We start from the raw sequence: 25,595 nt of genomic DNA on the forward strand, positions 1-25,595 counted from the left end.
ATAGTCTTTATTTGGGGGTGGTCTTTTGGCCAAATAATACTTGGGACTTCTTTTCTCTTTTTAAAATTTGTATATTTTGTTGTAAATTTACAATTTGTATATATTTATGGGGTGCAAAGGAATGTTTTGATTTATAAACACATTGTGGAATAATTATGTCAAGTTAGTTAACATAACCATCACCTCAAATACTTAACACTTTTGTGGTGAGAACGTTTGAACTGTGCTCTCTTAGCAATTTTGAAATGTACAATACTCTATTATTAACTATATTCACCATGTGCAATTAAGGATTCTTACTAGGAGAAGAATAGGAAAATGGGTGTTAGGGAACAACCAAGAGGCTGTGGTAGTCACCGCATAGAGGAAGAGCACAACGCTGCATATCAAGGAAGAGTTGGTTGCTTTGGTTACACTTCTGAGTCCCCAGCCTGACTTCCCATTACCTCTCCTAACTAAAGAAGGAAACTGCCCTTGCTTCCTCCCTTTGGCAAAATAGGCCCAGGACCTCTTTTCCAGCCCACAGAGCCTCCAGCCAGCCTCCTCCATTCAATCTCCAGTTCTGCAAGGGAATTGAAGCCAGAAGTGTTCAGCGTCCTTGGCTCTGCCTTCTGCCAAAGGACAGGAAACATGTATATGGTGTGAATTAAGAGCAACAATTAGACTCTCCCAGCCTTGCAATCTCTCCAGACACTGCCCCCACAAGTCAGGAGATAGTGCCTAAAAATTCATTAGCGATTCAGTCCTTTGGTTAAGGCAGTGTAGAATTCTCATTTAAGATAATCAGCCATTAATATTTTAACCATCTATGTATTTGATCTTTTTGAGTATTGCAGCAAAAGAAGAATCCAAAAGATTAGGGCTGATGGAAGATGCAAATATTTCATTTTTTTTCATTTTTATGTTTAATTGTAAATTTACAATTTGTATATATTTGTTGGGTATCATTATTACTTTGGCAGACGCGAATCTCTTTTGGCCTCAGGCTCGCCCTGATCTTCTGATTCTCAAAATAATTATTTTTTCACCCTATCTGAGGCTACCAGAGGTGGGGTCTGGAGGGGAGCACGCACTTGGTGGGTGCACTAAACCCAGGGGGTTGCAGGAGAAGCACAAAACACACTGCCTCCGCCAAGCACTTGACTCTGTTTCTCCTCTTCATAGTGGGAAGGTGTGAGCTGCTTCCCCAACTCAGCAAGCCCACAAATCCCAAGGCCAAGTGATGGGTATGAGTGAAAGAAGGATTCATGGGTGTGAAGGACACTGCTCAGGAGGAGCCACACTCCCGGTCTCTCACAGGCTATTGCCCTACTAGGAGCACTCATGGCTTTTGACACCTAAAGGCTGGGCCTCCCTCCCTGAAACTCCAGGGCATGCTCCCCATTCTTTCTTGGTTAATTATCAGTTAATATCAGTGCTTGATGGTAAAGTGATTGCTGTTTGGCTAGAGCCTTGTGTACATTTTGTTGGTTGATTCTAATGGAGGAGAACAGAGGTCAGTCATAGGGTCCCTAGACTCTGGCAATGTCTACAGAGCTCTTTGAGAGCCCAGATGGATGAGGGTCCACCTACTAGGTAGGCCACCCAGAGTGAATCATCTAAACACCTTGATGGGCCTCACCTTATCTGTAAAATAGAAATAATTACCACATCCACTTCTTAGGGTGGGTGGGAAGATGAAATGTGTTAAAGCAGAAAATGCTTAGCATAGAATCAGCATTCATGTGTTCACCATTTGATGATGATGATGACGATATCATCTACATTTGAAGTAATGAAGAGTGAGAATTATTTGAGCTAAAGTCAAGTCTTTCAGCTTCTGAAAAGTTCACAGAAAAATAAAGGCTTGGGAAAAAACTTGTTAAAGATTCTGAACTCAGGTCCCCATTTAGTTTAGGTGGAAGAAGACATCACGGGATGGTGACAGCTCTGCCTATGGTGATGTTAAAGGTAGCTTTCTTCTTTTGGGGAAAGAAGAAAGCCTCTGAGGCAGAATTCCGAGTTTGAGGTTAATGTCATAACATTACCACAACTTTAAAGGTAATTAATGTCCTCATTTACACAGGAAAACTGAGGCATACGGTGGGGACATGCTTTGCTTGAGGTTAATGAGAAGGTTGGTGGGGTCTTTTGCCTTGAATAGAGGAAGTAGAAATATCGTGTTTTGGAAAACTAATAGGATAATGAGGGAATGTGTGGCCTTGTCATAAGGAAGCCCCAGTCTGAAGGGAGACACAGCCCTGACTCAGGGACCAGTCTGAGGGAGACACAGCCTTGACTCAGGGACCAGTCTGAGGGAGACACAGCCCCATCCTCAGGGAGCCCCAGTCTGAGGGGGGACACAGCTCCCACTTCTCTGGGAGGTCTAGTTTGAAGGAGAAACAGGGCAGATTTTGCTTTTGTCATTTGTCCCCTGCCTATACATCTCTCTGTCCTACTGGAAGAAGATAATTTTGTGTCTTCCTCTGTGCAGACTCTGTCTTGCCTTTGATAGATTGCAGCCTCCCAGAGGACAGAAAGAAACTATTTACTCAGACTCTGTATGGAGCTCAGCACAGCAGGTGTTCAATGTATACGTATCACCGCTAATGATGTAGCACAATAAATACACTTAGCCCCAGTGACAGAAGCCTGATGAACCTGTGCCGGCAAGGCCATTGGGAGTGAGGAAGCTGCTGGCGGGGAGTTACTAAAAAGCCTATAATGATCAGAGAGGAGGAATGCAGGGGCGGCGGGGAAGGGGGAGATCCTTTCTCCTCTGTATCCCCCATAACACGTGCCCAGAAAGTGCCCCTGAGCAGGGCTGCATTATCACCTTTGTGGGCCCTAGCCACTTTTGCCTTGGAATGCTTCTTTATTAAAATTAAAAATTAAAAAAAATCTCTCCACTGCTGGTTGCCTTTCTCCTGGGCAAGGAGACCTCCTGCACCCAAACTACACCCAGCCTGATCTTGGATTCAGGAGCAGCCAGGCTGGAGGAAGATTTGATTATTTTTTCCTAGTCACAGCTCTATTCCTGCCCATCTAACCCACAACAGCAGAATTTCCTAAACTAGTGGTGAGGTCCCCAGGAGGTGCTGAGTTCTATGAATATGTTTTACATTTCAGCTTTTTATTTTGGTGGCAATCTAAAATTCATTCTTTACTAAAGCTTCTCCTTGAGAACAGCCAGTCACAACTTAAAGAGAGTGCACTTAATAAGAACTGTAATGGGAAACACTGTTTTGAGATTTTACTGTGTGCCTGGCCCTGGTTAAGTGTTTTACAGGATTGACTCAATCCTCACAACTTTATAAGATTATTCGATTTTACAGGTAAGGAAACTGAGGTATTGAGAGGTCAAGCAACTTGCCCAAGACCACTGGGCCAGAAAGAGGCAAGCCAGGATTGAAGCTGAGGGGACGCCTTAGTTCTACAAAGTGGCTGGACCCCAGAGGCCATGTGCCTACCACTAGCCACCTTGCCAGTAAGTCAAGCTTCTTAAGACAGCACTTCTCAAGCCAGGGCCTCTTGAAGATACTTCCTTTATAAGGTTCCTGTAACTGGGTGTGGTGGCTCACGCCTGTAATCCCAGCACTTTGGGAGGCCGAGGCGGGCAGATCACGAGATCAGCAGATGTAGACCATCCTGGCTAACACGGTGAAATCCCGTCTCTACTAAAAATACAAAAACTTAGCCGGGTGTGGTGGTGGGCACCTGTAGTCCCAGCTACTCGGGAGGCTGAGGCAGAAGAATGGCATGAACAGGGGAGGTGGAGCTTGCAGTGAGCCGAGATAGTGCCACTGCACTGCACTTCAGCCTGGGTGACAGAGCAAGACTTCGTCTCCAAAAAAAAAAAAAAAGGTTCCTGTAATTGTCCCCCTTTGGCAGATCCACCTCTCTCCAATCACAATACCTTGAATCTTTGTTCTTCCCTCTTGAATGTCCTCATTAAGACAATTGGCCCAAGCTGCTGAAATCCTACCACCTACCATTCAAGGCCACAATCAGCACCACCTGCTCCAAGAAGCGTTCCCTTGCCCTAGTTGGAGGGGGAGTCTTCCATAGAATTCCCATAACACCTTTGCTCTCGGCCTTGAGAACAGTGTCATCTGGGAGGGGCTAGGGGATGCCTGCACTGGGATTCCAACTCTGCCTTTTGTCATAAGTTATTGAACAAGGTGTGGAAGCTTCCTAAGCTTCAATTTCTCCACTTATAAAATGGGCGGATGGTATTGCATTAGTGAATGGTTTAAATGAAATAACGTGTGAAACGCCAGACACCCTGTAGATACTTGCCTCCTCCCTTGGATTGCTCCTATCCAGATATGTGTTTGTAAGCTCCTCCTGAGAAGAGGGAAGATGTCCCATCCAGCTCTTTCCACCACCCCATGTCTGCATGCCCATGTGGGGCTGGTGCTTGACAGAAGCCTAACTGAATGGTTGAATCGTTGCTGCTGAGTAAAGCAGGTCCCCATGGGGTGAGGTGGAGGGGGTGCAGGAAGGAGGAAGGGCTTGACTGCAATGTTCCAGCTCTTGACAGCAAATAAAGTCACCAGGGAGGAGACTGGAGGTAATAAAAAAAGTGATGAAGAAGACAGAGGCAGGAGGAAATGGAGAAGCAAAAAATTGCAAAGCAGGGAAAAAGAAGCCCTATTTGGACTTGAGGACTGAGAGGGAGACTGGGCAGGGTGAACTGAACTGCTAGGGTTTTCTGAGCCTTCACTGCTCTTTGCCAACATTTAGTCAAACCAGGGCTAGAAATAAACTTGAATTGATGACCCCCATCCAGCCTAATTGCCCAGATGAGGAATCTGAGGCACAAAGAGAAGTGGCTTGTTGAGGTTCAAGGCTGGGTCAGTGCAGGGACCGAGCTTATGGAACTCCTATGCATGCTCTTCCTGCTGTATCTTGTTGTAAGCAAGAGTCAGGATACTCCCATTCCCACCCAAAGAAAGACAATATTAGGAATGCAGAGAGCAAATCCCAGGGTAATGGAGCCTGGTCTTTGCAATAAAAATTTAAATGTGCTGTCCTGGTGGCAACAGCGGCTTTTATCTGATCGGCCTGTCAACTCTTTAGAAGGCTGGGTTCTGTAAATGGCAAAACCAAATTGAATTCATATTTACTGCTCTTGAGTCTGTGGGTTTGTTGTTTCCAATGGATTAATCTCTCTTGTCTGTCTCTCCTTCTCCCCCTTCTTTCCCTTCTTCATTTTCCTATACTTCCAAGTGCCTTAATTATCCAATAACTCATTGAGAAAGCTGAAAAGAGAGAAGGACTACCTGTCTGTGCTAGTTATTTTTCATTTATTTGCTCCTCCAAATAAACTCTCCACCTTTAACTGCCCTGCTCTGTGCCCGGGTAGGCTGACCTGTACGGACAACTGCATGCACGTTTCCTTACCCCTTGGCCTCTCGTTGGGTTTGGCCACTGGGAGGCGTCAGCAGGTGGTGAGAGGGTGGAGAAAGAGACAGGCTAATTCCCTCGGCCAGCTCCCTCCCAGTGCCAGGTTATCAGTGAGCTGTGTCTGTCTACTTAGGGCTGCATCCTCCTGTTGGACAAGTCTTCTCCCATGGCTATGCCCTGGCTGAGTTCTAGAAACTGCCCTCTACCTTTGTCCCTTTAGGCTAGGGGTAGAAGGCTGGGTAGCTCCCCTCTGTTGCCACCCCCTGGGTGCTACACCACCTCCTCTTTGTTCCCCCACCTGCCCATGTCTCTCTAAATGGTCCCTTCATCAAACATCCTTCAGCTACTGCTTGGATTCTCTCATCTGTTTCCTCTCAAGCCCCTGACTGATAATGTGTCTCTACCTCTTCTCCCCAGAACTGCGGGGACACAGGAGAACAATAAACAATGCCACAGGCAGGGAGACTCTGCTCCATTTGCCTTTTGCAAAGTGGGAGGAAGGATCCAGGGCCTGGATGATACCTGGTCTTGAGGGAAGCATTTGTAGTATGTGCGTGGGGATAGAGATGGCATATAAGCCTAGCCTCTCTTTGCCCTCAAAGGCCCTGGAAGTCCGGATCCATACTCATCCTGACCCTTTCGCGGCTGCTTGGGAAATACTTCAGAGCTGGCTAATGCTTGTGAGATAGGGCAGCCTATTGTGGGAATCCCCCAAATGGGCCTTTTCCCTATTGTGGCTGTTTTCTATGAATTATGTTTACTGAAATAATTTGTGGGGGCTCAAAAACAGTAAAGGTAGTCACAGCTGAAAAGTCGTCTTGTTTCTGTGCATCTTGGTTTCCTATAAGTCCAGGTTGGTCAACAGGTGAGGATTCTGTCCCAAGGCCAACGAAAGACCAGACCTTGCCGGTACAACGTGAGATCCTTTGTCTGTAACTTGTTCTCCACTGCAGCAGCCCTGCCTGACCGCCCACAAACAGGCAAATGAAACACAAACACCCTTCAGGAAGGAAATTTGATTTTCTAAATTATTTTTGTTTTAATAATAAGAGGGCTTATTAGGAGCCCAAGATTAAATATGCTATGCGTAATGTTACACCACACACATAATAACAGGGCAGGGTGATAACCGCAGGCCTGTGTAATGAGACTCTCCCCAGAGCAGCCTGAGGACATGATGCTCAAGAGACGCAGCCTAGCCAGGCCCTGCTGAGGCCCAGCTCTGCACAACTAGGAGGGGTGTTCAGGGAGACCAGGCCCTCAGCAGGTCCCCATGCAGTGAGGAGAGGTGGCTGTGAGGAAACAGGAGGACGTTGCTCATGTTAGCCTCAGACCCAGGAGGCAGAAATTTGGGCTTATCCTTGTTATACAGAAAGAAGATACTGCCCTGTCTGATGGAGCCCCAGTCTGAGGGGAAACAGAGTCCCAATCTCAGGGACCCCCAGTCTGAGAGGAGACCCAGCCCTGTCCTCAGGGAGCCCCAGGCTCAAGGGAGACCCAGCCCTGTTCTCAGGGAGGCCCAGGCTGAGGGGAGACTCAGTCCTCTCAAGGAGCCCCAGTCTGAGGGGAAACAGAGTCCCGTCCTCAGGGAATCCCAGTCTAAGAGGAGACCCAGCCCTGTCCTCAGGGAGCCCCAGGCTGAGGGGAGACCCAGCCCTGTTCTCAGGGAGGCCCAGGCTGAGGGGAGACTCAGTCCTGTTCTCAGGGAGGCCCAGGCTGAGGGGAGACTCAGCCCTCTCCTCAAGGAGCCCCAGTCTGAGGGGAAACAGCCTTGACTCAGGGAGCCCCAGTCTGAGGGGAAACAGAGTCCCATCCTCAGGGAGCCCCAGTCTGAGGGGAGATACAACCCTGTCCTCACGGAGCCCCAGACTGAGGGGAGATCCTCAGGGAGCCCCAGCTCCATCCTCAGAGGGTCTCAGTCTGAGGGGAGACTCAGCCCTGTCCTCTAGGAGCCCCAGTCTGCTGAAGGAAATACAACCCCTACCTGCAATAACTTTCAAGTCTTATGTCAGCCTGTAATTATGGAGTCTAGCCACAGTGACCTTTGATGCTACCTAGCCTCCTAGCCTTTGCCTACCTTCTATCTTGTGTAGGTTGAAAAAGAAAAGCCTATTTTAATTTTCACCTGGGCCAACCGTAATGAGGAGAGTAAATCACAGAGTGAACATTCCCCAGCCAAATGGAAATGAGTTTAGGATTATCTGCCACTTTGCATTATTTACCCCACTGCTCCCTTCATTAGCCCCGTCCTAGAGAGGATCCTGCACTGAGGTTGCTCCTGGATGGGTACTAGTAAAAGGCCGAGGCCCTTGGAGGGCAGAGGGTGCTGGTGTGTTAGTGAACTGGGGTGCTCTGTGATTCAGAACCGGACGGAGTAAGGGATTGAGATAACAAGGCCTGGAACCTGGCACTTGGATCTGCTGGGGAAGACCTTGGGCGAGGGAGAAAGGCCCGGCAAGGCCCTGGTGACTGGAAATGCATCCCTGGGCATTCTCCACCTTCACCCTCTGGGTGAGAAGTTTCCATCCAGGAACTCTGGTCTCCATCCAGGTTCCTAGGGTTGGAGCCTTGCTTGAGAATTAAATTAAAATTAAAGATGCTTGAAACATGGGCAGTGTTGGGGGTCGGGGCAGTTTAGACAAAAAATCTTCAAAGTCATGACTGATTCAAAGCAAAAATCTCATTGTGTGACACAAGAGCCCCCACGTACTCACACCTGTAGGCTGGAGTGGAGGCTGATAGGCAGGGAGAGGAGGAGCAGCCTAAGGTCTAAACTGACGCTGAGAGCTGCCAGCCTGTGGGTTGTCTGTGTCCCCAAAGCAGGGACAGATCACAGGCAACCATGAAGATTAATGCATTCGAAGTTGACAACACAGCAGGAAAATAGCATTTGTTTCCATCAAAGCTGAACAAACAAGCTGTGCTCCCTCTCCCTTCCTCAGGCGGACTCACTCATATCCAGGCCCCTACTGGTGAAACCCGGCTCTCCTTTACCCACACAGCCCTCCATCAAGGGACACACCCATGCACTCACCTCCATTCATGTGAGGCCCCCTCACTCACACGCCCTCAGGAGCACTCAGTCACACACGCCCACTATTGCACAGATCTTCCTCACACACACACCTCTCCATTCACATTCCAGCCTCCGCGTTCACACCCCTCACCCCATCCGTGCATAGGCCTCCCTCCATTCATGCACAGACACTCATTCACACATTGGCTCACACATGTCTCAAGACAACAGACGGCGAGTGCCGCACAGCCCAGGTCGTGAATACCCTGGGTAGAAGACGTTTTCCATTAAACTATTACTACCAATCATTGGTATGTGAACTGAGGTCTCCTTCCTCTGAAAGTTGCTGGGGTTTGTTAGTTATTAACAAGAACGTGCGTGGTTTTTAGATTATTTTTTATTTCCCTGCATCTCACGTTTCTACAGTGGCCCAAGCTCGGCTAGTTGGTCCCTTATATAATGACAGTTATAATTAAGAAGTTTGCTTTGAGCTGGATTCCCCAGAAATGGAACAGTGATTTGAAATAAGGATTTGAATGTAAGTAGTTTATTTGGGTAATGATTGCAGGAAATGAGGGAACAGAAGTAGGGAAATGAGATGGGGAAAGGAAGGAGGCCCATATACAGTGCATTAAGGAGCAGGTGACTGGGAAGGGCAACTGAGGCTCAGCCCTCCTAGGGGCTTCTAGAAGACTATGTAGAACATGCCTTGGAGTTGTCCCACCCAGGAGGTGAGGAAGTTGAGGCATTTATCCTCTATTTCCCTCACTAGCATTGGTTGGAGACTGTTCTCTGGGGGCAATAATTCTTTAGCACACCCAGCCTGCCCCAGAGGTGCAAGCATGCATTTGCATTGAGTCAGAGGGCACAGGGTGTCAGAGGGGTTAAGGGCTACTGTGTCTGTTCATGCTGGAGCATCCATCCATTCATTCATTCATTTATTCATTCATTCACTCATTCTCTCCTCAAACATATCCCGGGTGCCTACTCAGTGCCAGGTACTGGGTTTGCTACCGTCGACACAGAGCTGAGCAATATACAATCCCTGCCAAGAAGGGGTTCCCAGGTGCACAAGGGTAGAAGGCAGGCAAACACATAATTATGTTGCCACACAATAAAAGCTATCACGGACGTGCTAACACAGAGGCATAATGCTGTCATTGAGAACAGAGGGGAAGCGGTTCTGAGCTTAATAACTTACTTATGATAACAATTGCTTATCTTGCACAATAGAAGTTTAAAAAGAGCCTAATGGGCTCATTCTGCCCTTTTGATGTTTTAGACATTATTTTGTCTTTTTTTTTTTCCTGTTGTCTGTGTTACCAGACTGCTGTTTTTACCAGGTTTATGAAGAAGTTTGGAGATTCAGGATGTGGCTCCTGTCCCCAAGGTTTTGTTTGGGGAAAGAACAGAGAATGTTCTTGCCTATCTTGTGTGGGTGTCTTTCTGCAGCCACTAAGCTAGAACCTTCTGAGAGCGGGAGGCTTGCTCGGGGATTCTCTCTCTTTCTCTCTTTTCCCCCTACCTTCAAATTAGAAACCGTGACTCCAAGGTCAAACTAGGAGGTCCCTGAAGTCAAATGCTGTTCCTCCCCTGTCAGACTGGGATCTCTGTGGAGCAGGGGCCCTCTCCTACCCCAACACACACTCATTGAGCCTGCTTCTGCTGTCTCTTCTCATGATTCTAGAATCTCTATACAGGGTGGCTTTGGAAAGGAGGTTTTAAAAATCAACTGACTGATGCTACCTCTTAGATGAAACCTCAGAATGCCACTTCCTGAGAGTCTGTGGGCACCCTGCAGGGAGGTGGATGTGCTGGAGACAGCAGGGCAGGGAGAGAGGCTTCACACTGGAGCTGGCACATGGTGCTGGCGGCGTTCACCCCCCGGCAACTCCCAAATCAGAAAAGCAGCATGTTTCTGGGTTTGTATGCCCCCGTCCAAGTGGAACTCAAGTTTCCTTTCCCCACCCCTTTCTCCAGAACTGGTCCCTCCAGGGCTTGCCCTGAGTGGTGTGATTTATGGGGAGCAGTGGGGCTTTGGGAGGGGAAGTCTGGAAAGAAGTTGCAGGCGGCTGCCTCTCCCTGGCAGATCCCAACCCCTCCCACTCTTATTAATTCACACTTTCCAGGTCTGGAGCACTCTGGAGGGGCCATTTCTTTTTACCTGATGCAGAGACAGGCATCTTACTTGATTTACAGGCTCTAGGGGCGGGTGGCTCCTCGGCTGGTTGCTAAGGTATCTTTTAAATGGAAATCAGGGTGGAGAGATATCACATACATCGTGCCAGCCATCTGCTAACTGTTGCCTCTTCTGTCTGGAACAGCTCGAGGTGGTTCTGACTGGGAGGCAGAGCCCAGGGAGGGGAGTGAGGGGAGGAAGCCTCTGGCTACAGGAAGAGCCTGTGGTCAAGCCAAGGAACAAGAACTTTCCTTTTCTGCCGCCATGTTCATTATTTTTCCACTCTGTGTCATCATCTTTGTTTCTCCCTTTTGTTTTAAATGTAAAATCACATCCGAAGGCTTTTATTACAAACCAAGAGCCTAGTTCCACAACTTTATATTTATTATTGCCAGTATGTATTTCTGAACACGTATATGTGTGTGAGAGAGACTCGCCATTATCAGGGCCCGACAGGTGGGTCTTTCTGGGCCAATTAGGCCTCTCTACTTCCGAGAATGCCAGCGTCCCTTCCAGGCCTGACCCCAAGCAGGAAACACAAGTGCCCGCATGTAGCCAAGCAGCTGGTTCGCCACCAGTTACTAAGCAAACCGGTAGTGGAGGCAGCCAGTCTCTCTGCACGCCAGGCACATGGAAGCCTCCAGAGGCGCTTCCTTTACTCTAAGCATGGCCTGGAGCCAGATGATCCTGGTTTAAATTGTGGTTCTGTCCAGGGTAGCTAGGGGAGTTTAGACAGGCGCAAACCTCTTTTAACCTCACTTCCCAGTAGCTAAAATGGGGATGACAATATTCAGGGCCACAAGGTAGGATGGCGCAAGTTGCTCACTGCACGAGGTTGCTCAGATGAGGGAACCCTAACAGAGGCCAGCAGGAACACCTGTTTCTGCCTGCACGAGGGTGCCTTGTGCAATTATGGTGGCACTCACCTTGTAGGGTTGTGAAGACTGCATGAAGAAACCCAGTCAAGGAAGGGAGGAGATACTGTTTCTATCCTGGATAAATGCCCAAGACTGGACTGCTTTTCTGGAATGCTGTAGGTTCATTTTGGGGACTGATTTTCTTCTCCCTGCTCCCCTGTATCTACCTCTGTTTGCCACCCTGCCTCCCCCCAGTGCAGGCTCATAGACATTCTGGGCAGACAAGCTCTCGCTCCTTTGCAGATGGATTCCTCCTATGAAGGCTGATTCTGACATTTGATACCAGCATCCATTTCAGCCTCGCTTCTGATCCCCACACACCTCTCTCAGCTTTGCCCACAAATAATCTCAGTGCCCCTCCTGCCCACTTTCATTTATCTCTTTGCTCCTGGTCTGAGCCCTTTTCCCCAATTGCCATGTGGCTATGAGCTTCTGAATGTTCTATTGTGAGCCCAGATGAAGGATATCCTTCCTCCCCTCCACCACCTACACCACCCTAAGATACTTAGAGGGAACTAGGCCTGGAGTTCCTCTTTCCAGCATTTGTCCAAATTCTGGCCCCAAAGAGAAAGGCCTTGCACCCTAGATACACACTAATTACACATATTCATCCAGTTCCCTTGTCTCCTTCCCATCTTGGGATTTAAACCGCCTTTTGTTTGGCTGTTAGAACAATATATTAAGTGACAGTTCTCAGAATACAATTTTAATTAAGATTCAATAGTCACTTCTCTGTCAGTAATCTTCCATGCTGATTACTTAAAATATATTTACCCAGCTCTATTATGTCATAGATTTGAATTCATTAGACGTTTGTTAATCCTCCACAAACTTTTTTTAAAATGTGGTTTGTTTAGCATAATTTACAAGGACACAACTGTTTGAAACAATGGGCTCTGTGCCTCTGAGCTCCAGGATATGCATCCGGAAGTGGCTGGGCCTTCTTTGCCTGCTGTTGCCATTGCTGTCTCTACCAGAGGGCAGGCGACACAGCCAAGGGTGGAAAGGCGCAAAGGATGGCGGAGGCAGTCCATCTATATTGCACAGATGCAGCCCATATGGGTCAGCCTCCCAGAATGCAGAGCCGGCGGGGGTGGGGGTGGGAGAAAGGATCTAGAGAGACAGTGGAAGATATTCAGCACAGGCCATGAGTAGCCTCGGCCCTGGGCCCAGGGGCACCTGACAAATATCATTTCCTGTGTGCCAGGACTTGAACATGTTGGGAAGTGCTGTCTAGACTTAGAACACTGCCGCATTTATTGATAAGAGCTCATAAGGGAGATGGCCTTTCTCATGGGGCCATAGAACACTACCCCCTGCCACACACACACACTCAACCACCTCTTGATTAATTAGCAAGGGACATCCTTGGATGTGGCTGTGGCTGTTCGTGTGCTCCCATTGGTATAGAGAATACCACTCAACTATATTTGAGCAGGTGCCATAGCCAAAAATACGTCGGCCTTCGTTCTGTGACCACAATGAGTCATAGGGATGTGTAACTAAAACTCAAGACTCAGTGCAAATGGAGAAGATCCTCATTTTGTTCTATGAGGCCCCAGCAAGTAGAGACCAAGAAGGCCAGAACACATTAGAGCACAGAGCAAGTTGGAAAGGTGGCAGGTGGAAAGCTTCCATGTATCAACACCTGTGACCTGGTGGGGTCTGGGTAAGGGGAAGCTGGTCTACCTTAGGTAGGAGCTTGGTGAGAACAGGGACTGGTAGGGTGGGTAGGTGCTCATGGGGACCCCAGGGCAGAGCTGTGTGGAACTTTGGCCAAGACTTTTAATGAAGGTGCCCATGATGAAGAGGAAAAAAAAAACATATCCTATAGAACAGAGGTCAGCAAACTCTTTCGTAAAGGACAAGATAGTAAATATTTTAGGCTTTGGTGACCACATGTTATATGCAGCAATGGCTCACCTCTGCCACGGTGGCACAAAGGAAGCCACAGGCAATATGTAAACACATATGCATGCCTGTGTTCTAATAAAATTGTATTTACAAAAACAGGTGACAGGCTATATTTGGTCTGTGCAGCACTACCCAGTATGGTAGCCAATAGCCACATATGGCTAGTGAGCGTTTGAAATGTGCTCTGAGGGTAAAATACACACCAGATTTTGAAGACTTTGTAAAATAAAAAAGTTAGCCATCTCATTAATAATTATATTGATGATATGTTGAAATAATATTTTGGATATAGCTAGTTATATAAAATATGTTATCAAAGTTAATTTCACCTGTTTCTTTTTACTTTAAAAAAAATATGGGCACTAGAAAATTTGAAGTCACGTTTTTGGCTCACATCGTATTTCTACTTCACAGTGATGCTCTCTCTAGATGAAATATAGGGCAAGCCTCTGGCTCTTAAAAGGTCTCAGGTAGGAGATTTACCCTTAAAGAGGAACAATAATGGAATTCAAATATGCATAATAAAGTGTATGATAGGAATAGATTTTTCAATATGTTACATATCTTTTTTAAAAGAATAAAAATAAAATAAGCTATTACAGGAGGCCGAAGTGGGCGGATCACAAGGTCAGGTGATCGAGACCATCCTGGCTAACACAGTGAAACCCCGTCTCTACTAAAAATACAAAAAATTAGCCGGGCGTGGTGCTGGGTGCCTGTAGTCCCAGCTACTCTGGAGGCTGAGTCAGGAGAATGGCGTGAACCCAGGAGGCGGAGCTTGCAGTGAACCGAGATAGCACCACTGTGCTCCAGCCTGGGCGACAGAGCGAGACTCCGTCTCAAAATAAATAAATAAATAAAAAATAAAATAAGCTATTTTTTTCCTGCATCTGTGCTCCTCAAACTGGGAGCTATGGAGCTCTACTTCCACAAGATATTGGCCAGGCGAGGTGGCTCATGCCTGTAAATCCAACATTTGGGGAGGCTGAAGCCAGGAGTTCGAGACCAGCCTGGGCAACATAGCAAAATCTGACTCTACAAAAATAAAAATAAAAATGAAAATAATTAGTCAGGCATGATGGCACATGCCTGTAGTTACTAGGAGGCCAAGGTGGGAGAATCACTTGAGCCCAGGAGTTTCAGGCTGTCATGAATTAGGATTGTGCCACTGCACTACAGCCTGGGTGAGAGAGCAAGAATCTCTCTCTCTCTGTCTCTCTCTCTCTCTCTATATATATAATCTCTCTGTCTCTCTCTCTATATATATAATCTCTCTGTCTCTCTCTATATATATATATATATAATCTCTCTGTCTCTCTCTTTATATATATATATAATCTCTCTGTCTCTCTCTCTCTATATATAATCTCTCTGTCTCTCTCTCTCTATATATATATAATCTCTCTATCTCTCTCTCTCTATATATATATAATCTCTCTGTCTCTCTCTCTATATATATAATCTCTCTGTCTCTCTCTCTATATATATAATCTCTCTGTCTCTCTCTCTCTCTATATATATATAATCTCTCTGTCTCTCTCTTTATATATATATATAATCTCTCTGTCTCTCTCTCTATATATATAATCTCTCTGTCTCTCTCTCTCTCTATATATATAATCTCTCTGTCTCTCTCTATATATATATAATCTCTCTGTCTCTCTCTCTATATATATAATCTCTCTGTCTCTCTCTATATATATATAATCTCTCTGTCTCTCTCTCTATATATATAATCTCTCTGTCTCTCTCTATATATATATAATCTCTCTGTCTCTCTCTCTATATATATAATCTCTCTGTCTCTCTCTCTCTATATATATAATCTCTCTGTCTCTCTCTCTCTATATATAATCTCTCTGTCTCTCTCTCTCTATATATATAATCTCTCTGTCTCTCTCTATATATATATATAATCTCTCTGTCTCTCTCTCTATATATATATAATCTCTCTGTCTCTCTCTCTATATATATATAATCTCTCTGTCTCTCTCTATATATATATATAATCTCTCTGTCTCTCTCTCTATATATATAATCTCTCTGTCTCTCTCTCTATATATATATAATCTCTCTGTCTCTCTCTCTATATATATATATAATCTCTCTGTCTCTCTCTCTATATATATAATCTCTCTGTCTCTCTCTATATATATATAATCTCTCTGTCTCTCTCTATATATATATAATCTCTCTGTCTCTCTCTCTATATATATAATCTCTCTGTCTCTCTCTATATATATATAATCTCTCTGTCTCTCTCTCTCTATATATATAATCTCTCTGTCTCTCTCTCTATATATATATAATCTCTCTGTCTCTCTCTATATATATATAATCTCTCTGTCTCTCTATATATATAATCTCTCTGTCTCTCTCTCTATATATATATATAATCTCTCTGTCTCTCTCTCTCTATATATATAATCTCTCTGTCTCTCTCTCTATATATATATAATCTCTCTGTCTCTCTCTCTATATATATAATCTCTCTGTCTCTCTCTCTATATATATAATCTCTCTGTCTCTCTCTCTCTATATATATATAATCTCTCTGTCTCTCTCTCTATATATATAATCTCTCTGTCTCTCTCCCTATATATATATAATCCCTCTGTCTCTCTCTCTATATATATATAATCTCTCTGTCTCTCTCTCTATATATATATATAATCTCTCTGTCTCTCTCTCTATATATATAATCTCTCTGTCTCTCTCTATATATATATAATCTCTCTGTCTCTCTCTCTCTATATATATATAATCTCTCTGTCTCTCTCTCTATATATATATAATCTCTCTGTCTCTCTCTCTATATATATATATAATCTCTCTGTCTCTCTCTATATATATATAATCTCTCTGTCTCTCTCTATATATATATAATCTCTCTGTCTCTCTCTCTATATATATATAATCTCTCTGTCTCTCTCTCTCTATATATATAATCTCTCTGTCTCTCTCTATATATATATAATCTCTCTGTCTCTATATATATATAATCTCTCTGTCTCTCTCTCTATATATATAATCTCTATGTCTCTCTCTATATATATATAATCTCTCTGTCTCTCTCTCTATATATATAATCTCTCTGTCTCTCTCTCTATATATATATAATCTCTCTGTCTCTCTCTCTCTATATATAATCTCTCTGTCTCTCTCTCTCTATATATATAATCTCTCTGTCTCTCTCTATATATATATATAATCTCTCTGTCTCTCTCTCTATATATATAATCTCTCTGTCTCTCTCTCTCTATATATATAATCTCTCTGTCTCTCTCTCTATATATATAATCTCTCTGTCTCTCTCTCTATATATATAATCTCTCTGTCTCTCTCTCTATATATATATAATCTCTCTGTCTCTCTCTATATATAATCTCTCTGTCTCTCTCTCTCTATATATATAATCTCTCTGTCTCTCTCTCTATATATAATCTCTCTGTCTCTCTCTCTATATATATATAATCTCTCTGTCTCTCTCTCTATATATATATAATCTCTCTGTCTCTCTCTCTATATATAATCTCTCTGTCTCTCTCTCTATATATATATAATCTCTCTGTCTCTCTCTCTATATATATATAATCTCTCTGTCTCTCTCTATATATATAATCTCTCTGTCTCTCTCTCTATATATATAATCTCTCTGTCTCTCTCTATATATATATAATCTCTCTGTCTCTCTCTATATATATATATAATCTCTCTGTCTCTCTCTCTATATATATAATCTCTCTGTCTCTCTCTCTCTCTATATATAATCTCTCTGTCTCTCTCTCTCTATATATATATAATCTCTCTGTCTCTCTCTCTATATATATAATCTCTCTGTCTCTCTCTATATATATATAATCTCTCTGTCTCTCTCTATATATATATAATCTCTCTGTCTCTCTCTATATATATATAATCTCTCTGTCTCTCTCTATATATATAATCTCTCTGTCTCTCTCTCTCTATATATATAATCTCTCTGTCTCTCTCTCTATATATATATAATCTCTCTGTCTCTCTCTCTCTATATATATAATCTCTCTGTCTCTCTCTCTATATATATATAATCTCTCTGTCTCTCTCTATATATATATAATCTCTCTGTCTCTCTCTCTCTCTATATATATAATCTCTCTGTCTCTCTCTCTATATATATAATCTCTCTGTCTCTCTCTATATATATATAATCTCTCTGTCTCTCTCTATATATATATATAATCTCTCTGTCTCTCTCTCTCTATATATATATATAATCTCTCTGTCTCTCTCTATATATATATAATCTCTCTGTCTCTCTCTATATATATATATAATCTCTCTGTCTCTCTCTCTATATATATAATCTCTCTGTCTCTCTCTCTATATATATAATCTCTCTGTCTCTCTCTCTATATATATAATCTCTCTGTCTCTCTCTCTATATATATATAATCTCTCTGTCTCTCTCTCTCTATATATATATAATCTCTCTGTCTCTCTATATATATATATAATCTCTCTGTCTCTCTCTCTCTATATATATATAATCTCTCTGTCTCTCTCTCTATATATATAATCTCTCTGTCTCTCTCTCTATATATATATAATCTCTCTGTCTCTCTCTCTCTATATATAATCTCTCTGTCTCTCTCTCTATATATATAATCTCTCTGTCTCTCTATATATATATATAATCTCTCTGTCTCTCTCTCTCTATATATATAATCTCTCTGTCTCTCTCTCTATATATATAATCTCTCTGTCTCTCTCTCTATATATATAATCTCTCTGTCTCTCTCTATATATATATAATCTCTCTGTCTCTCTCTCTATATATATAATCTCTCTGTCTCTCTCTCTATATATATAATCTCTCTGTCTCTCTCTCTATATATATATAATCTCTCTGTCTCTCTCTCTATATATATAATCTCTCTGTCTCTCTCTCTATATATATAATCTCTCTGTCTCTCTCTATATATATATAATCTCTCTGTCTCTCTCTATATATATATAATCTCTCTGTCTCTCTCTCTATATATATATAATCTCTCTGTCTCTCTCTCTATATATATATAATCTCTCTGTCTCTCTCTCTATATATATAATCTCTCTGTCTCTCTATATATATATATAATCTCTCTGTCTCTCTCTCTATATATATAATCTCTCTGTCTCTCTCTCTATATATATAATCTCTCTGTCTCTCTCTCTCTATATATATATAATCTCTCTGTCTCTCTCTCTATATATATATAATCTCTGTCTCTCTCTATATATATATAATCTCTCTGTCTCTCTCTATATATATATAATCTCTCTGTCTCTCTCTCTATATATATATAATCTCTCTGTCTCTCTCTCTATATATATATAATCTCTCTGTCTCTCTCTCTATATATATAATCTCTCTGTCTCTCTCTATATATAATCTCTCTGTCTCTCTCTCTCTATATATAATCTCTCTGTCTCTCTCTCTCTATATATATAATCTCTCTGTCTCTCTCTCTCTCTATATATAATCTCTCTGTCTCTCTCTCTATATATATAATCTCTCTGTCTCTCTCTCTATATATATAATCTCTCTGTCTCTCTCTCTATATATATAATCTCTCTGTCTCTCTCTCTATATATATAATCTCTCTGTCTCTCTCTCTCTATATATAATCTCTCTGTCTCTCTCTATATATATATATATAATCTCTCTGTCTCTCTCTCTATATATATATAATCTCTCTGTCTCTCTCTCTATATATATAATCTCTCTGTCTCTCTCTATATATATATAATCTCTCTGTCTCTCTCTCTATATATATATAATCTCTCTGTCTCTCTCTCTATATATATAATCTCTCTGTCTCTCTCTCTCTATATATAATCTCTCTGTCTCTCTCTCTCTATATATAATCTCTCTGTCTCTCTCTCTATATATATATAATCTCTCTGTCTCTCTCTCTATATATATATAATCTCTCTGTCTCTCTCTCTATATATATAATCTCTCTGTCTCTCTCTCTATATATATAATCTCTCTGTCTCTCTCTCTATATATATAATCTCTCTGTCTCTCTCTCTCTATATATAATCTCTCTGTCTCTCTCTCTATATATATAATCTCTCTGTCTCTCTCTCTCTATATATAATCTCTCTGTCTCTCTCTCTATATATATAATCTCTCTGTCTCTCTCTCTATATATATATAATCTCTCTGTCTCTCTCTCTATATATATATAATCTCTCTGTCTCTCTCTCTATATATATAATCTCTCTGTCTCTCTCTCTATATATATAATCTCTCTGTCTCTCTCTATATATATATAATCTCTCTGTCTCTCTCTATATATATATAATCTCTCTGTCTCTCTCTCTCTATATATATAATCTCTCTGTCTCTCTCTCTATATATATAATCTCTCTGTCTCTCTCTCTATATATATAATCTCTCTGTCTCTCTCTCTCTCTATATATAATCTCTCTGTCTCTCTCTCTATATATATATAATCTCTCTGTCTCTCTCTCTATATATATAATCTCTCTGTCTCTCTCTCTATATATATAATCTCTCTGTCTCTCTCTCTCTATATATATAAAATCTCTCTGTCTGTCTCTCTATATATATAATCTCTCTGTCTCTCTCTCTATATATATAATCTGTCTGTCTCTCTCTCTATATATATAATCTCTCTGTCTCTCTCTCTATATATATAATCTCTCTGTCTCTCTCTCTCTATATATATAATCTCTCTGTCTCTCTCTCTATATATATAATCTCTCTGTCTCTCTCTCTATATATATATAATCTCTCTGTCTCTCTCTCTATATATATAATCTCTCTGTCTCTCTCTCTCTATATATATAATCTCTCTGTCTGTCTCTCTATATATATAATCTCTCTGTCTCTCTCTATATATATATAATCTGTCTGTCTCTCTCTCTCTATATATAATCTCTCTGTCTCTCTCTATATATATATAATCTCTCTGTCTCTCTCTCTATATATATAATCTCTCTGTCTCTCTCTATATATATATATAATCTCTCTGTCTCTCTCTCTATATATATATAATCTCTCTGTCTCTCTCTCTATATATATATAATCTCTCTGTCTCTCTCTCTATATATATATATAATCTCTCTGTCTCTCTCTCTCTATATATATAATCTCTCTGTCTCTCTCTCTATATATATAATCTCTCTGTCTCTCTCTCTCTATATATATAATCTCTCTGTCTCTCTCTCTATATATATAATCTCTCTGTCTCTCTCCATATATATATATAATCTCTCTGTCTCTCTCTCTCTATATATAATCTCTCTGTCTCTCTCTCTATATATATAATCTCTCTGTCTCTCTCTCTCTATATATATAATCTCTCTGTCTCTCTCTCTCTATATATATAATCTCTCTGTCTCTCTCTCTATATATATAATCTCTCTGTCTCTCTCTCTATATATATATAATCTCTCTGTCTCTCTCTATATATATATATAATCTCTCTGTCTCTCTCTATATATATATATAATCTCTCTGTCTCTCTCTCTCTATATATATAATCTCTCTGTCTCTCTCTCTCTATATATAATCTCTCTGTCTCTCTCTCTATATATATAATCTCTCTGTCTCTCTCTATATATATATAATCTCTCTGTCTCTCTCTCTATATATATATAATCTCTCTGTCTCTCTCTATATATATAATCTCTCTGTCTCTCTCTCTCTATATATATAATCTCTCTGTCTCTCTCTATATATATAATCTCTCTGTCTCTCTCTCTATATATATATAATCTCTCTGTCTCTCTCTATATATATATATAATCTCTCTGTCTCTCTCTATATATATATATAATCTCTCTGTCTCTCTCTCTATATATATATAATCTCTCTGTCTCTCTCTCTCTATATATAATCTCTCTGTCTCTCTCTCTATATATATAATCTCTCTGTCTCTCTCTATATATATATAATCTCTCTGTCTCTCTCTCTATATATATATAATCTCTCTGTCTCTCTCTCTCTATATATATAATCTCTCTGTCTCTCTCTATATATATAATCTCTCTGTCTCTCTCTATATATATAATCTCTCTGTCTCTCTCTATATATATATAATCTCTCTGTCTCTCTCTCTATATATATATAATCTCTCTGTCTCTCTCTCTATATATATATAATCTCTCTGTCTCTCTCTATATATATATAATCTCTCTGTCTCTCTCTCTATATATATAATCTCTCTGTCTCTCTCTATATATAATCTCTCTGTCTCTCTCTATATATATATAATCTCTCTGTCTCTCTCTCTCTATATATAATCTCTCTGTCTCTCTCTATATATATATATAATCTCTCTGTCTCTCTCTATATATATAATCTCTCTGTCTCTCTCTATATATATAATCTCTCTGTCTCTCTCTCTATATATATATAATCTCTCTGTCTCTCTCTCTATATATATAATCTCTCTGTCTCTCTCTCTCTATATATATATATAATCTCTCTGTCTCTCTCTCTATATATATAATCTCTCTGTCTCTCTCTCTATATATATAATCTCTCTGTCTCTCTCTCTATATATATATAATCTCTCTGTCTCTCTCTCTATATATATATAATCTCTCTGTCTCTCTCTCTATATATATATAATCTCTCTGTCTCTCTCTCTATATATATAATCTCTCTGTCTCTCTCTCTATATATATATAATCTCTCTGTCTCTCTCTCTATATATATATAATCTCTCTGTCTCTCTCTCTATATATATAATCTCTCTGTCTCTCTCTATATATATAATCTCTCTGTCTCTCTCTATATATATAATCTCTCTGTCTCTCTCTCTATATATATAATCTCTCTGTCTCTCTCTCTATATATATAATCTCTCTGTCTCTCTCTCTATATATATATAATCTCTCTGTCTCTCTCTCTCTATATATATATATAATCTCTCTGTCTCTCTCTATATATATATAATCTCTCTGTCTCTCTCTATATATATATAATCTCTCTGTCTCTCTCTCTATATATATAATCTCTCTGTCTCTCTCTCTCTCTATATATAATCTCTCTGTCTCTCTCTCTATATATATAATCTCTCTGTCTCTCTCTCTATATATATATAATCTCTCTGTCTCTCTCTCTCTCTATATATAATCTCTCTGTCTCTCTCTATATATATATAATCTCTCTGTCTCTCTCTCTATATATATAATCTCTCTCTCTCTATATATATATATAATCTCTCTGTCTCTCTCTCTATATATAATCTCTCTGTCTCTCTCTCTCTATATATAATCTCTCTGTCTCTCTCTCTATATATATAATCTCTCTGTCTCTCTCTCTATATATATAATCTCTCTGTCTCTCTCTCTATATATATAATCTCTCTGTCTCTCTCTCTATATATATAATCTCTCTGTCTCTCTCTCTCTATACATAATCTCTTTGTCTCTCTCTATATATATATAATCTCTCTGTCTCTCTCTCTCTCTCTATATATATATAATCTCTCTGTCTCTCTCTCTATATATATAATCTCTCTGTCTCTCTCTCTATATATATAATCTCTCTGTCTCTCTCTATATATATATAATCTCTCTGTCTCTCTCTATATATATATAATCTCTCTGTCTCTCTCTCTATATATATAATCTCTCTGTCTCTCTCTCTATATATATAATCTCTCTGTCTCTCTCTCTCTCTATATATATATAATCTCTCTGTCTCTCTCTCTCTATATATATATAATCTCTCTGTCTCTCTCTATATATATATAATCTCTCTGTCTCTCTCTCTATATATAATCTCTCTGTCTCTCTCTCTCTCTATATATAATCTCTCTGTCTCTCTCTCTATATATATAATCTCTCTGTCTCTCTCTCTATATATATAATCTCTCTGTCTCTCTCTCTATATATATAATCTCTCTGTCTCTCTCTATATATATATAATCTCTCTGTCTCTCTCTATATATATATAATCTCTGTCTCTCTCTCTCTCTATATATATATAATCTCTCTGTCTCTCTCTCTCTCTATATATATATAAAATCTCTCTGTCTCTCTCTATATATATAATCTCTCTGTCTCTCTCTCTCTATATATATAATCTCTCTGTCTCTCTCTCTATATATATAATCTCTCTGTCTCTCTCTCTATATATATAATCTCTCTGTCTCTCTCTCTATATATATAATCTGTCTGTCTCTCTCTCTCTATATATATAATCTCTCTGTCTCTCTCTCTATATATATATATAATCTCTCTGTCTCTCTCTATATATATATAATCTCTCTGTCTCTCTCTCTCTATATATATAATCTCTCTGTCTCTCTCTCTCTATATATATATAATCTCTCTGTCTCTCTCTTTATATATATATAATCTCTCTGTCTCTCTCTCTATATATATAATCTCTCTGTCTCTCTCTTTATATATATATATAGACACATATATATACACATATAACTGTTGCTTTAAAAAGGGGTGTCTTTATAGTAAAAAGAAATAGGAGTAATGCAAAGTTAAACATTAATTTAGTGTTTCACTGCAGCAGAATTTCTCAGTTCTTCTAAACTTGCTCATGCGCATAGAGCTATTGTGAGAGAGAGCAAGAGTAGGCAATGCTTCCCCAACTTACTGGCCTTAGAAGCCATTTTTGCAGAACTGTAATTAGTACATTTAGAAGGCAATTTGAGGGGCTGAGCATGGTGGCTCACATTTGTAATCCCAGCACTTTGGGAGACCGAGGCGGGTGGATCACCTGAGGTTAGGAGTTTGAGAACAGCCTGGCCAACATGGTGAAACCCCATCTCTACTAAAAATACAAAAAATTAGCTGGGCATGGTGGTGTATGCCTGTAGGCCCAACTACTTGGGAGGCTGAGGCAGAAGAATCACTGGAACCACGGAGGTGGAGGTTGCAGTGAGCCGAGATTGCGCCACTGCACTCCCCTGGGAGACAGAGTGAGACTCCGTCTCAAAAAAAAGAAAAAAAAAAGGCAATTTGAGAAATGCTGGTCTGCATAGTGCTACACAATCAGTGTGCATGATTTTCCAAAAGTCCACCTCAACTGGTTATCATTTGTTCTTTTGCTCTAGCAGTAAAGACCCAAGAAGCACTACATCAATAAGGCCACATTTAGTACAACATGGGATAGTGATGAAACTGTTGAGATTTGGAGGCACAAAGACCTGAGTCAGATTTCTGTTCCTTTCTTTCTTACATAGTCATTCTTGTAAAAGCACCTACTATGTGCCAGGCAGCACTTTAGGCTTTAGGCATGCAGTGGTGAATAAAAAGAGGTGCCTTCTTCTTGGGGCTTTATTGCTAGAGCAAAAGAACAAATTATAAAGAAGACAAATAGGTAAAACGTAGAGTAGGTTGATAGAGATAAGTTTCAAGGAGAAAATAGAGAGCAGACAGAGGGCTATGCAGTGGGGCGGGGCGGGGATGATCATGGAAGGGTGTCTGGGAAGGCCTCTGGGAGAAGGCAACTTGTGAGTAAAGATCCAAAGGAGGCTCTGAGGCCATGAGCAATCCTCATCCGTGTATAGATAATCCCTTCCTTCTGAAGGGGTTTCCTAAAGTCCAAAAGAGCTGATGTATGTGAGGGTCCAGACAGAGGCTAATTGCTTACAAAGGGTTCAGAATTCACTCTTTTGCCTCCCATCATACCTCCTTCTTCACTTTCCACATTCTCAAAGATTCATGAACTATATGGATTCTCCTTGGTGAAACAGTTCCCCACTGACCCTGGAGTCTCTCAGCACCAACTCTCTTCTTATCTACAACATCATTCTTAAGGAATGCTGGTTCAATTTAATTTCATGCTAAGCCTAAACCAATTAAGAAGGTAAAATTATGTCTCAAAATACAGCCATAACATCCTTTCAAACTCAATTATTGGATAAACCAATGGTATGGTATCCCATCCATCCATCCATCCATCCATCCATCCATCCATCCATCCATCTATCCATCCATCCAACAGATGGTTATTGAGCAGCTCCTGTGTTCCAGGCATTGAGCTAGGTAATTGGGATACAGCAGTTAGTAAAACAGGCAAAAGTACCTGCCCTCTTTAGAGCTGACCATATAGGACTGATACAGGAAACAATAAGTAAACATCATAAATAAGTAAACTAAATAGTGTGTTAGAAGGTGATAGAAGCTAAGGAAAAGAGAAACAGTGAAACTG

At 40.9% G+C, this 25,595-nt stretch overlaps 1 protein-coding gene across 1 annotated transcript in view; it reads left to right on the plus strand.

Annotated features, from left to right (window-relative positions):
* LRFN2 (leucine rich repeat and fibronectin type III domain containing 2) overlaps positions 1-25,595 on the plus strand; it is a 200,883-nt gene that overhangs the window by 133,784 nt on the left and 41,504 nt on the right. The gene's annotated exons all lie outside the window — the stretch shown is intronic.

The sequence above is a fragment of the Macaca fascicularis genome, chromosome 4 (genome assembly GCF_037993035.2).
Source record: "Macaca fascicularis isolate 582-1 chromosome 4, T2T-MFA8v1.1".
NCBI lineage: Eukaryota > Metazoa > Chordata > Mammalia > Primates > Cercopithecidae > Macaca > Macaca fascicularis.